Genomic DNA, 13,394 nt, shown 5'->3' with positions numbered 1-13,394 from the left:
TTAGTCCTGCAGACTAGTGTCTTCTTTGAGACTTTGGTTTCCTTCTTTCTCTTTTGCTCTGGATGAGTAGAGACCAATAGCTTTATATTAGATGGCTGCTCGTAAGCTTTTAAGGCCCCAGACACTACTCACCAAACTAGGATGTAGAACATAAAGTTTATGAACTGTGTTATGCCAGTTGACTAAGATGTCTCACGAGACTATGGTCCTGATACTTCAAATGTAGGAAACCAATCTAGTGAGGTGTTTGTTTATGTTTAAGATGTATCTGTAACTGTGCCCACTATGTGCTTATATATATATAAGTAAATATGCATGCAGTCACATACATGCTACGATGGCTAAGATTGTGTGTCAACTTGGCCGGGCCATGATTCTCAGTGTTTATATGTGATCATTCCCATGATGGGATCTGCTGTGAGTAGACAATCAGTTGAAAGGGAGTTTCCTTGGGGATGTGGCCTGCATCCAATTATAAGCATACATTCTGGCTTTTTACTTGCTCTGGATCCTATGGCTGCCTCGTGTTCATCTGACATCAAGTTCTTGGGACTTGAGCTATCAGTTTATCTGCCGATCTTGGGATTCGGTGATCTTCACAGCCTGTGAGAGGAGCCTTGCTCTCTGACCTGCCAATCTTGGGTTTGCCAGCCCCTGCAGCTACGTGAATCAGGAGACACTTCTGTTCTAATCCGTGGACCTGGGACTTTCCAGCATCTACAACCTCATGAGCCGTTTCTTTGATATAAATCTCTCTCTCTATATATTTATATGCTTCATTGGTTTTGCTTCTCCAGAGAACCCAGCCGAAGACACATGCATACACATATACATACACCTATTATATGCTCATATATACACCCATACACACATACATATATTTTTTGGTTGTTGCTGCTGTTGTTTCAAAATTATGTATGCCATAGCAATTACTAGAATTGCTTTTTTTTTTCTCTTGTGTATAGTTTAGTGACATTGTTTACCTTCGTCAAGCTTTGCCAACACCCTCATTTGGTGTTAGCTTTCCCATCGCCAAAAATAACAAATGTCTACTATCTAGAGAGTGAATCCTCCTCCTCCCCATCTCTGGTAACCACTAACAAACATTAGTTTCTGTATATTTGCCTGTTCATGACATTTCATAAAAGTGAGAGCATACTATATAAATATATATATATTTTGTGATTGACTTATTTCGCTCAGCATAGTGTGCTCCAAGTTCACCCATGTTCCAAGAAGTTTTGGGAACTTGTTTTTCTTTGTCACTGAGTAGTATCCATTGTATGCCTGTGCCACATTTTACTTATCCATTCATTTGTTGAGGGGGACTTAGGTTGTTTCCATTTTTTGCTATTGTGAATAGTACTGGGGTGAATATAAGCGTCCATATGTATGTTTGTGTCACCTCTATTAAGTCCCTAGGGTATAAACCTAGGAGTGGAATTCCTGGGTCATATGGCAGCTATAAAATGGAGCCCTTGTGGCCCAATGGTTAAGAGCTCGGCTGCTAACCAAAAAGTTGGCAATTTGAACCCACCCAGCAGCTTCATAGGATAAAGACTTTCCGACCTGCTTCTGTAAAGATTACAGCCGAGAAATCCATATATAGAAGTTCTACCCTCTGCTATATGGTTGCTATGAGTTGGAATCGACTCAAAGGCACGCAGCAACAACAGCGGGGCTACTCTACCTCTAAGTTTTTGAAGAACCGCCAGACTTTTTCACAAGAGCTGTGCCATTTTGTATTCCCACCAGCAACGGATAAGGGTTCCAATTTCTCCGTATCCACTCCAACACTAGTTATTTTTTGTTTTTCTTGTTTTCTCTGTTTGTTGTTTTTAGGTGCCATTGAGTCAGCCCTGACTCATTGCCACCCTATGTACAACAGAATGAAATGCTGCTGGGTCCTGCTCCATCCTCACAATCCTTGCTATTTTTGAGCCCATTGTTGCAGCCACTGTGTCAATCCATCTCCTCTTTTTTGCTGACCCTCTACTTTACCAATCATGATGTCCTTCTCCAGGGACTGATCCTTCCTGATAACATGTCCAAAGTACATGAGATGAAGCCTCACCATCCTCACTTTTAAGGAGCATTCTGGCTGTACTTCTTCCAAGACAGATTTGTTCATTCTTCTGGCAGTCCATGGTATATTTAGTAATCTTGACCAACACCACAATTCAAATAAATCAATTCTTCTTTGATCTTCCTTATTCATTGCCCAGCTTTTGCATGCATATGAGGCAATTGAAAATACCATGGCTCGGCTTAGGTAACCTTAGTCCTCCAAGTGACATCTTTCCTCTTTAACACCTTAAAGAGGTCTTTTGCAGTGGATTTGCCCAATGCAATACGTTGTTTAATTTCTTTTCTTTTTTATTGTGCTTTAGATGAAGGTTTACTGAGCAAATTAGTTTCTCATTAAACAATTAATACCCATATTGCTTTCTGACCATTGATTACCAACCCCATGGTGTGTCAACACTCTCCCCTTCTCCACCTTGGGTTCCTCATTACCAGCTTTCCTGCCCTCTCCTGCCTTCTGGTCCTTGCCCCTGGGCTGGTGTGCCCATTTAGTCTCATTTAATTTATAAGCCTGTCTAATCTTTGGGTGAAGGGTGTGTCCTAGGCTGGGTTCTCTAGAGAAGCAAAACCAGTAAAGTGTATGAATATCTCTCTCTCTATATATCAAGGAAACAGCTCATGACATTGTAGAGGCTGGATCAGGATAGAGACTTCTCCTGATTCAGGTAGCTGCAGGGGCTGGTGAACCCAAGACTGGCAGGTCGGAGAGCAAGACTCTTGTTCACAGCCTGTGAAGATCTACAAATCCCAAGATCAGCAGGTTAAGTGGCTAGCTCAAATTCTGAGAATCAGAAGTCAGATGAAAAAGAGGCAGCTGCAGGATCCAGAATAAGCCAAAATCCTTAGCAAGGAAGTAACCAGTGGAGGGTGGAGAGATGAAGTTGAGGCGGTGGTGAGCCACCACAGGCCCCACCCCTGCTAGTACCACCCAGCAGATTCCATCATGGGGTGATCACATATCAGATTTCAACAGGGAAGTGATCACAACATTATACAACTGCCAAAACACTGAGAATCATGGCACAGCCAAGTTGACACACAATCTTAACCATCGCAGAGTGAGCCTTGGAGTGACTTCAGTACTGAGTTAAAAGGGTGTCCAGGGGCCATACTCTCAGGGTTTCTCCAGTCCCTGTCAGACCAGTAAGTCTGATAATTTTTTGTGAGTTGGAATTTTGTTCTACATTTTTCTCCAGCTCCCTCTGGGACCCTCTGTTGTGATCCCTGTCAGAGAAGTTGATGGTGGTAGCTGGGCACCATCTAGTTGTGCTGGACTCAGTCTTTTGGAGGCTGTAGTACTTGTGGTCCATTAATCTTTTGGATTAATCTTTCCCTTGTGTCTTTGGTTTCCTTCATTCTCCCTTGCTCCAGATGGGGTGAGAGGGACCAGTGGAGTATCTCGGATAGCTGCTCACAAGATTTTAAGACCCCAAAGTCTTAAAGACACCAAAGTAGGATGTAGAACATTTTCTTTATAAACTATGTTATGCCAATTGAGCTAGATGCACTCTGAGATCACGGTCTCCGGCACTTAGTCCAGTAATTCAGTCCATCAGGGAGTTTGGATGTGTCTATGAAGTTTCCATCACCTTGCCTTAGTAAAGTTGTGCTGATTCCCCAATATTGTGTACTGTCTTACCCGTTACCAAAGTTTTTCTGTTCGTGTTTTTCCCTCCCCCACCCTCCCCTCCCTATTAACCATCAAAGATTGCTTCTTTCTGTGTGGAAGCCTTTTCATGAGCTTTTATAATAGTGGTCTCATACAGTATAATGTCCTCCAAATTCATCCATTTTGTGAGATGTTTCCCAGATTCATCATTGTTCTTTAATATTGTGTAGTATTTCATTGTGTGTATGTACCGTAGTTTGTTTATCCATTCATCTGTTGATGGGCCCTTAGGTTGTTTCCATCTTTTTGCTATTGTGAATAATGCTGCAGTGAACATGGGTGTGCATAAGTCTATCTGTGTGACAGCTGTTATTTCTCTAGGATATATTCCTAGGAGTGGAATACTGGATCATATGGTATTTCTACTTCTAGCTTTTTAAGGAAGCATATCATTTTCCAAAATGGTTGCACCATTTTGCATTCCCACCAACAGTGCGTAAGAATTCCAATCTCCCCCAAAGCCTCTCCAACATTTGTCTTTTTCTGTTTTTTTGGGTTAGTGCTAGTAATTTTGGGAAGAGATGGTGTCTCATTGTAGTTTGGATTTGCATTTGACTAATGGCTAGTGATTGTGAGCATTTCCTTATGTGTCTGTTAGCCACCTGATTGTCTTCTTTGATGAAGTGTCTGTTCATATCCTTTACCCATTTTTAAATTGGATTATTTGTCTTTTTGTTGTAGAGGTGTTGGATTTTCCTATAGATTTTAGAGATTAGACCTTTGTTGGATTTGTCATAGCCCCAAATTTTTTCCCAGTCTGTAGGTTCTCTTTTTACTCTTGTGGTGAAGTCTTTTGATGAGTGTGTTTAATTTTTAGAAGATCCCAGTTATTTAGTTTATCTTCTGGTGTTTGTATATTGTTAGTTATGGTTTGTATCCTATTTATGCCATGTTGGAAACCCTGGTGGTGTGTGGTTAAGTGCTATGGCTGCTAACCAAAGGCCAGCAGTTCAAATCTGCCAGGTGCTCCTTGGAAACTATGGGGCAGTTCTACTCTGTCGTATAGGCTCGCCATGAGTCAGAATTGACTCGATGGTGCTGTGTTTGGTTTTTATTTTGGTTAGCATTGACCCTATTTTTTCTTCTATGATCTTTATAGTTTTATATTTAGGTCTTTGATCATTTTGAATTAGTTTTTGTGTATGGTATGAGGTATAGGTCCTGTTTCATTTTTTTACAGATGGACATCCAGTTTTGCCAGCACCATTTGTTAAAAAGGCTGTCTTTTCCCCATTTAATGGACTTTGGGCCTTTGTCAAAGACCAGGTGACCATAAGTGGATGGATTTACGTCTGGGTTATTGATTCTATTCCCTTGGTCAATGTGTATGTTGTCATACCAGTATCAGGCTGTTTCAACTACTATAGCTGTATAGCGGGTTCTGAGGTCAGGTAGTGTGAGTCCTCCTGCTTTATTCTCCTTCAGTAGTGCTTTATTTACTGGGAGTCTCTTTCCTTTCCATATAAAGTTAATGATTAGTTTTTTCATCTTGTTGAAGAATGCTGTTGGTATTTGGATCTGGATTGCATTGTATTTATAGATTGCTTTGGGCAGAATTGACATTTTCACAAAGTTAATTCTACCTATCCATGAGCATGGTATGTTTTTCCATTTATGTAGATCTCTTTTGGTTTCTTGCAGTAATGTTTTGTAGTTTTCTTTGTATAGGTCTTTTACATCCCTGGTTAGATTTATTCCTAAGTATTTTTTTTTTTTTTTAGGGTATTGCTTTCCTGATTTCTTTTCTGTAGTTCTCTTTATTGGTGTATAGGAATCCAACTGGTTTTTAAATGTTTATCTTTTATCCTGCTGCTCTGCTGAACCCTTGGATTACTTTCAGTAGTTTTCTTGCGGTGTCTTTTGGGCTCTTGCCTTAGGCTGGGTTCTCTAGAGAAGCAAAAACGGTAAGGCATATAAATATGTATACAGAGAGATTTATATCAAGGAAATGGCTCACAGGATTATAGAAGCTGGAACGTCCCAAGTCCGCGGGTCAGGCTTCTCCTGATGCATGTAACCACATGGGCTGGTGAACCCAAGATCGGCAGGTTGGAGAGCAGAGCTCTTATTTACAGTCTGTGAAGATCGATAAATCCCAAAGATCAGCAGGCAAGATCACAGTTAAGCTGCTAGCTCAAGTTCCAAGAACTGAAGATCAGATGAACAGGAGCCAGCTGCAGGATTCAGAACAAGCAAAAGCCCACAAGCCTTGCCAGAATATCCACTTGTATTCAATGCAGGCGATGCACCCAAGGAAGCTCTCTTTCAACTGACTGGGTACTCACAGAAGATCGCATCATGGAGGTGATCACATAATATCAAATCTTATCATGGAAGTGATCACACCATCATACGACTACCAAATCACTGAGGATCATGTCCCGACCAAGTTGACACTCAACTTTAACCATTACAGTCCACCCCATGTCAACTTGGCACCAGTACACATCTCCTCAAACCATGTGTAATCTCTGAGTAAAGGCAACTCTAAAGTCATACCCCTAACATGATACAATGAACACACATACAAAGCAGAAATACTCATAACAATTACAGTCCTCATTTCTGCAACTGGTCACGTGGCTATAACTGGTATTTAGAACTACCTTCTTCCACCACCTATTCCATATTTCCTTTGCCCTCAGCCAGCACCTCAGCTGGTCGTGGTTCTTTCCTGGTGGTGTGACCCAAACTTTCATTCCTGAAGGGTCTGGGCCATTAGTAGTCATGTTGGAATTGGGTTTTTGTAGTTTTCCATTGACTTTGAGGACAGGGCAAGGTAGTACTAAGAGATGCCCTAAGGGGTCTCCTGCATTCCAGACATACTCTTCTTTACCTCCATTATGCAATATCAATCCAATTTCATCTTGGTAATCAAGATCAACCACACCAGCCAGTATGGTAACTCCCATCTTTGCCCGTTGATCCAGAGGCAGAAGGAGCCCAAAGTAGTGAGGTGGCATTCTTAGCTTCCAGTTCAATGGAATTGCTGATGTGTCTACAGATGGGAACATTCCTCCCTTTGGAACTAAGACCTCTAAAACTGGAGAGTATAAGTTCACAGGGACAGGAAGCAAAAATCTTGTGAGCAGGTCAATAGAGGTAATAGTGAGTGGTGCCATTCCCATTTCCACCCCTCGATTCCTGGACCCATGAATCCTGGCTATGGGAAAAACAGCACCATATATTAGATGCTGGTTGGAGCATATACAGCCTCCTGGAGAACACTGTCCCAACCCTGCAAGGAATTGACACCTAGCTGGTGCTGTAATTGAGTCTTAAGAAGTCCATTCCATTGTTCTGTCAAGCCAGGCTGCTTCAGAATAATGGGGAACATGGTAAGACCAGTGAATTCCATGAGCATGGGCCCATTGCCACACTTCATTTGCTGTGAAGTGAGTTCCTTGATCCAAGGCAATGCTGTGTAGGATACCACGACGGTGGATAAGGCATTCTGTAAGTCCATGAATGGTAGTTTTGGCAGAAGCATTGCATGCAGGGAAGGCAAATCCATATCTAGAGTAAGTGTCTATTCCAGTAAGAACAAAACATTGCCCTTTCCATGATGGAAGTTGTCTAATGTAATCAACTTACTACCAGGTTGCTGGCTGATCACCTCAAGGGATGGTGCCATATTGGGGACTCAGTGTTGGTCTCTGCTGCTGGCAGATTGGGTACTCAGATGTGGCTTAAGCTAAGTCAGCTTTGGTGAGTGGAAGTTCATGTTGCTGGGCACATGTATAACCTCAATCCCTGACACCATTGCCACTTTGTTCATGAGCACATTGAGCAATGACGGGAGTAGCTTGGGAAAGAGAATGGAGTGGCTTCCACAGAATGTGTCATCCTATCCACTTGATTGTTAAAATCATCCTCTGCTGAGGCCACCCTTTGGTAAGCATTCACATGATATACAAATATCTTCACTTCTTTGGCCTATTGGCCTATCCACATATCTCTTCCCTATAAATCCTTGTCATCAATTTTCTGGCCATGTTCCTTCCAAGCCCCTGACCATCCAGCCAAACCATTGGCCACAGCCCATGAATCAGTATACAATCACATATCTGGCCATTTCTCCTCCCAAGCAAAGTGAACAACCAGATGCACTGCTAGAAGGTCTATACATTGGGAGGATTTCCCTTCACTACTGTCCTTCAGGCAGGTCCCAGAAAGGGGCTCTAGTGCCACTGCTGTCCACTTTCGAGTGCTGCCTGCATATCACGCAGAACCATCTGTAAACCAGGCACAAGTTTCCTCTTCTTCAGTCAACTGATCATAAGTAACTCCCCATGAGGCCACAGGTGCACTGGGAGACAGAATGTAATGTGACGGGAGTGGAGACGGTGGGCTTTTGGGCCACTTCCTCGTGTAACTTACTTGTGTCTTCAGGTCCTCCTTGGGCCCAATATCGTATATACCATTTCCACTTAATGATAGAGTGCTGCTGTGCACTTCCAACTTTATGACTTTGTGGGTCAGACAAACATCCAGTTCATGATAGGCAGTTCAGGCCTCATGGCGACTTGGTATCCCATGGTTAAGTGTTTAGTCTCTACTAAGGCTCAGTAACAAGCCAAAAGCTATTTCTCAAAAGGAGAGTAGTTATTTGCAGAGGATGGCAGTCCTTTGCTCCAAAATCCTAAGGGTCTGCACTGATTCACCAGTAGAGGCCTGCCAAAGACTCCAAACAGCATCTCTATCTGCCACTTCTAACACCATTGGATCAGCTGAATCATATGGCCCAAGTGGCAGAGCAGCTTGCAAGGCAGACTGAACATGTTGCAGAGCCTTCTCTTGTTCTGGGCCCCATTCAAAACTAGCAGCTTTTCGAGTCACTTGATAAGTAGTCCAGAGTAGCACACCCAAATGAGCAATATGTTTCCTCCAAAATTCAAATAGGTCCACTAGGCATTGTGCCTCCTTTTTAGTTGTGGGAGGACACAGATGCAATAACTTATCCTTCACTTTAGGAAGAGTATTTCAATACGCCCCACACCACTAAACCTGGACCCCTAGAAATTTCACTGAGGCAGAAGGTGCCCGAATTTTTGTGGGATTAATTTCCCACCCTCTAGCACAGAAATGTTTTATCAATAAGTCCAGGGTCATTGGCACTTCTTCCTTACTAGATCCAATCTGCATAATGTCATCAATGTAATGAACCAGTGTGACGTCTTGTGGAAGGGAAAGGTGATCACGGTGCCTGTGGACTAAATTATGACACAAGGCTGGAGAGTTGATTAGCTCTGAGGTAAGCAATTGAAGGTGTATTATTGGCCTTGACATCTGAAGACCAAATGCCTCTGATGGTCCTTTGAAACAGGTACGGAGAAAAAGACATCAGCCAAATCAATAGCTGCACACCAGGTATGAGGAGATCAATTAATTCGCTCAAGCAATGAAACTACATCTGGTAGAGCAGCTGCAATTGGAGTCACCACCTGGTTAAAGTTTTGATACTCTACTGTCATTCTCCAAGATCCATCTGTTTTTTGCACAAATAGGCAAGCTGAATGGGATATGGTGGGAATCACTGCCCCTGCATCCTTCGAGTCCTTGATGGTGGCAGTAATCTCTGCAATCCCTCTAGGAATGCGATATTGCTTTTGGCTAATTATTTTCCTAGGTAGGCGCAGTTCTAATAGCTTCCATTTGGCTTTTCGTACCGTATATAACCCTTACTCCATTTGTCAGAGATTCAGTGTGGGGTTCTGCCAGTTGTTGAGTATATCGATTCCAATTATGCGTTCTGGAACTGGGGAATTCCCTACAGGATGGATTCGTGGACCCACTGGACCTGCTGTGAGATGGACGTGAGCTAATACTCTGCTAATAACCTGACCTCCATATGTCCCCACTCTGACTGATGACCCACAGTGACATTTTGGATCTCTTGGAATTTGTGTCAGTTCAGAGCCAGTATCAAGTAATCCCCCAAAAGTCCGATTATTTCCTTTTCCCCAATGAACAGTCACTTATGTAAAAGGCCATAGATCCCTTTGGGTAAGGCTGGGAGAAAGATTAACAGTATAAATTTTTGGCAGTGTATTGGAGTCCTTCTTCAATGGGAGCCAGACTCCCCTTCATTCAAGGGGTTGTGGGTCTGTTAACTTGCTCAGGTCTGAGAATTGATTGACAGACCGTGACTCTTTATTCTGGAGATTTGGGTTAGACTGCTGTTCACCTGACCTAGTGTCTTAGGTATCTAGTGCCACCATAACAGAATACCACAAGTGGATGGCTTTACCAAAGAGAAATTTATTTTCTCACAGTCTAATAGGTTACAAGTCCAAATTGAGGATGTCAGCTCCAGGGAAAGGCTTTCTTTCTCTGTCGGCTCTAGAAGAAGGTCCTTGTCCTCAATCTTCCCATGGTCAAGGAGCTTCTCAGGCACAGGGACCCTGGGTCCAAAGGACACATTCTGCTCCTGGTGCTGCTTTCTTGGTGGTATGAGGTCCCCAACTCTCTGGTTGCTTCCCTTTCCTTTTATCTCTTGAGAGATAATAGGTGGTGCAGGCCACACCCCAGGCAAACTCCCTTTACCTTGGATCAGGCAGGTTATCTGAGTAAGAGTGGTGTTATAATTCCACCTTAATCCTTTCAACATAAAATTACAATCACAAAATGGAGGACAACCACACAATACTGGGAATCATGGCCTAACCAAGTTGATAAACATATTTTTTGGGACATAATTCAATCCATGTCATGTAGTATTCATCAGTTTGTATAGATCAAGTAAATATTTAGTAGATTTCGTATCTGTTTCACTCCTAGGGACACCATGACTAAGTAGTCAACGCCATCAGTCCATAAGAGTGAGACTATCCTGATTACTGCTTTGACTCTGCTGTCCATTACTGTAACCATGCCCATCTTGTCTTTGTCGACTGAGTGCAGCCACTTGGCCCCTACTACTATGGGGCCCAGTCAGCCCAAATGTGTCTTAATTCAGTTAGGGCAGTTCCCATTGTCAAATCTGATTTACATAAAATAGCAATCACAGCAGTCTTCAAGGATGCTGGGGCTCCCTTCACAGATTTGTTCCTCACCATTGTGGTAAAAGGCATGTCTTCTGGGCACTCCATGTGTGAGTCTGAGGGTCTAACCTGATAAATGCATTCCAACATGCCAGTTTCCCTAATAAGCCTTTGAACACCTTCTTCTACAGTATACCAAAGGCAGGCTTGGAACTTCAACTTGATTTAGTATAGGCCACCTCAAAAGCCATGCTTCAGCAACCCAACCAAATAAACTATTAGATTCTTTTCTAACTTCTCGAGCTGAAACATTGAATGAAGAATCTGTGCTTAGAGGTCCCATTTCAATAAACTCAGACTGAACTGTCTTTATGTTCCTTGCACTGTTAGCCCAAATCCTTAATAGCCATTCCTACACATATTCCCCAGGTTTCTGTTTGTACATATTAGAAAAGTCCAGCAGTTCTTTTGGAATGTAGCATACCTCCTCCTAGGTCACACTTTGTACTTTAGCTTTTGGGGCTGGCTGGAACTTAAGTCTGGTTATAAGGCCTAGAAGCCAAAATTGGTAGTGTAATATTGTTTTGAGAACATTCAGCATTGTCTAGTAAAACATCTGCCTCAGGTGATGCCCCACACAATGACTCAGACAAGGGCTCCTTAGAGGCAGCTGGGCTTATCTCATTAGATGGAAATGGAGGGGCTAATGGTTTTACTCAGCAGGGTGGTTTAGCAGACAAACGCGGAGTAATTTCTTCAGATGGGAGTGATGGGGCTGGTTCTGTTGGTGGGAGTGATTCAATGGAATTTAGGGGCTCAGTGTCTCCAGCCTCCTGATTATCTGCCCCTATGCCCACATCCCAAGTTTCAGGATTCCATTTCTTCCCAATCAATGCGCTCACTTTAACTTCAGACAACCTCCTAATGTTGGCAGTTGAGTTGGTGTTGTAATTCCGCTGCTTTTACAATATTGGCAATATCAGTTGTGTTACTACAAGCAATGAAGTTTTGTTTCAAAGCGCAAGTGGAAGCTTTGAGGTCATTTATGTGGCACTTGAGCTTTGACTCTGAAGCCCTGAGCTCACCTCTTTCTTTCACCAGTTTGGTTAGTGAAAATAGGACCAATCAATCAGCTTCCTTTTACTTCTCATTCTGACAAAATGCAGAAAGTCTTCACACATGAAATCACCCAGAGCCTCTACTTTCACTAATACTTGATCTACTGGCAGCGATATTTTGCGTATTTGAATTGCTAACTCACACCATGGATTAGCAGTGCCTTCTTTACTACTGGAAGCAGAGTCATCCACACCTTTAAGACTAACTAGACTTGAGAACCAATTTAGAAAACTCGTTGTTACAGTTTCGTATCCCTAAAACCTCTCTCAGTATCAAAGGTCTTAGGCTAGGTTTTCTAAGGAAGCAAAACCAGTAAGTGTATAAATATATAGATACAGAGATTTATATGAAAGAAATGGCTCACACAGTTGTAGAGGCTGGGACATCCCATGTCTGTGGGTCAGGCTTCTCCTGATGCATGTAGCCACACGGGCTGTCAAACCCAAGACTGGCAGGTTGGAAAGCAGAGCTCTTATTCACAGGAAAGATCGACGATGAAGATTGACAAATCCCAAAAGATCACAGGCAAGATCACAAGTAAGCTGCTAGCTCAAGTTCCAAGAACCAAAGATCAGATGAATAGTAGCCAGCTGCAGGATCCAGAGTGAGCAAAAGGCCACAAGCTTTGACAGAATATCTACTTATCCACACAACCAAGGAAATTCCCTTTCAACTGATTGGCTAATCACAGCAGATCCCATTATGGAGGTGATCACATAATATCAAATCATGGAAATGATCACACCATCATACGACTATCAAATCACTGAGGATCATGGCCCAGCCAAGTTAATACACAACCTGAAACATTACAACTCTGTATGTATAGTATCATAGTATCATATCGTCTGCAAATAGGGACAGTTTGCTTCTTCCTTTACCAATTTGGATGCCCTTTTTTTTCTTTTTCTTGCCTTATTGCTCTAGCTAAGACTTCCAGAACAATGTTAAATAGGAGATAAAGGGCATCCTTGTTTTGCTCCTGTCCTCAGGGAGAATGTTTTGTGCCTCTCTCCATTAAGAATGATGTTGGCTGTTGGTTTTGTATAGATGCCCTTTAGTATGTTGAGGAACTTCCCTTCTATACCTATTTTATTGCTTTTTTATCAGAAACTGGTATTGGATTTTATTGAATGCATTTTCTGCATCAATTGAGATGGTCATGTGATTCTTTTGTTTTATTTATGTGGTGGATTACATTGATTGATTTTCTAATGTTGAACCACGCTTGCATACTTGGTATGAATCCTGCTTGGTCGAGGTGTATTTTTTTTTTTTTTTTTGTATGTGATGCTGAATTTTATTGGCTAGAATTTTGCTGAGAATTTTTGCGTTTATATTCATGAGAGCTCTTGGTCTGTAATTTTCTTTTTTGTGGTGTCTTTGCATGGTATTGGTATCAGGGTTATTCTGGCTTCATAGAATGAATTCAGAAGTATCCCTTCCTTTTCCACGTTCTGAAATAGTTTGAGTAGTACTGGTGCAAGCTGTTCTCTGAATGTTTTGTAGAATTCTCCAGTGAAGCCACCTGAGCCAGG

At 42.3% G+C, this 13,394-nt stretch overlaps 1 pseudogene; it reads right to left on the bottom strand.

Annotated features, from left to right (window-relative positions):
• Positions 1–9,681, bottom strand: part of LOC126067938 (uncharacterized) — a 31,404-nt pseudogene extending 21,723 nt beyond the window's left edge.
• Positions 9,682–13,394: the final 3,713 nt, after the last annotated feature.

Source organism: Elephas maximus, chromosome 26, assembly GCF_024166365.1.
Source record: "Elephas maximus indicus isolate mEleMax1 chromosome 26, mEleMax1 primary haplotype, whole genome shotgun sequence".
NCBI classification, from domain to species: Eukaryota; Metazoa; Chordata; class Mammalia; order Proboscidea; family Elephantidae; genus Elephas; species Elephas maximus.
The sequence above is the reverse complement of the archived record's forward strand: the minus strand, read 5'-3'. Positions and strand labels throughout refer to the sequence as shown.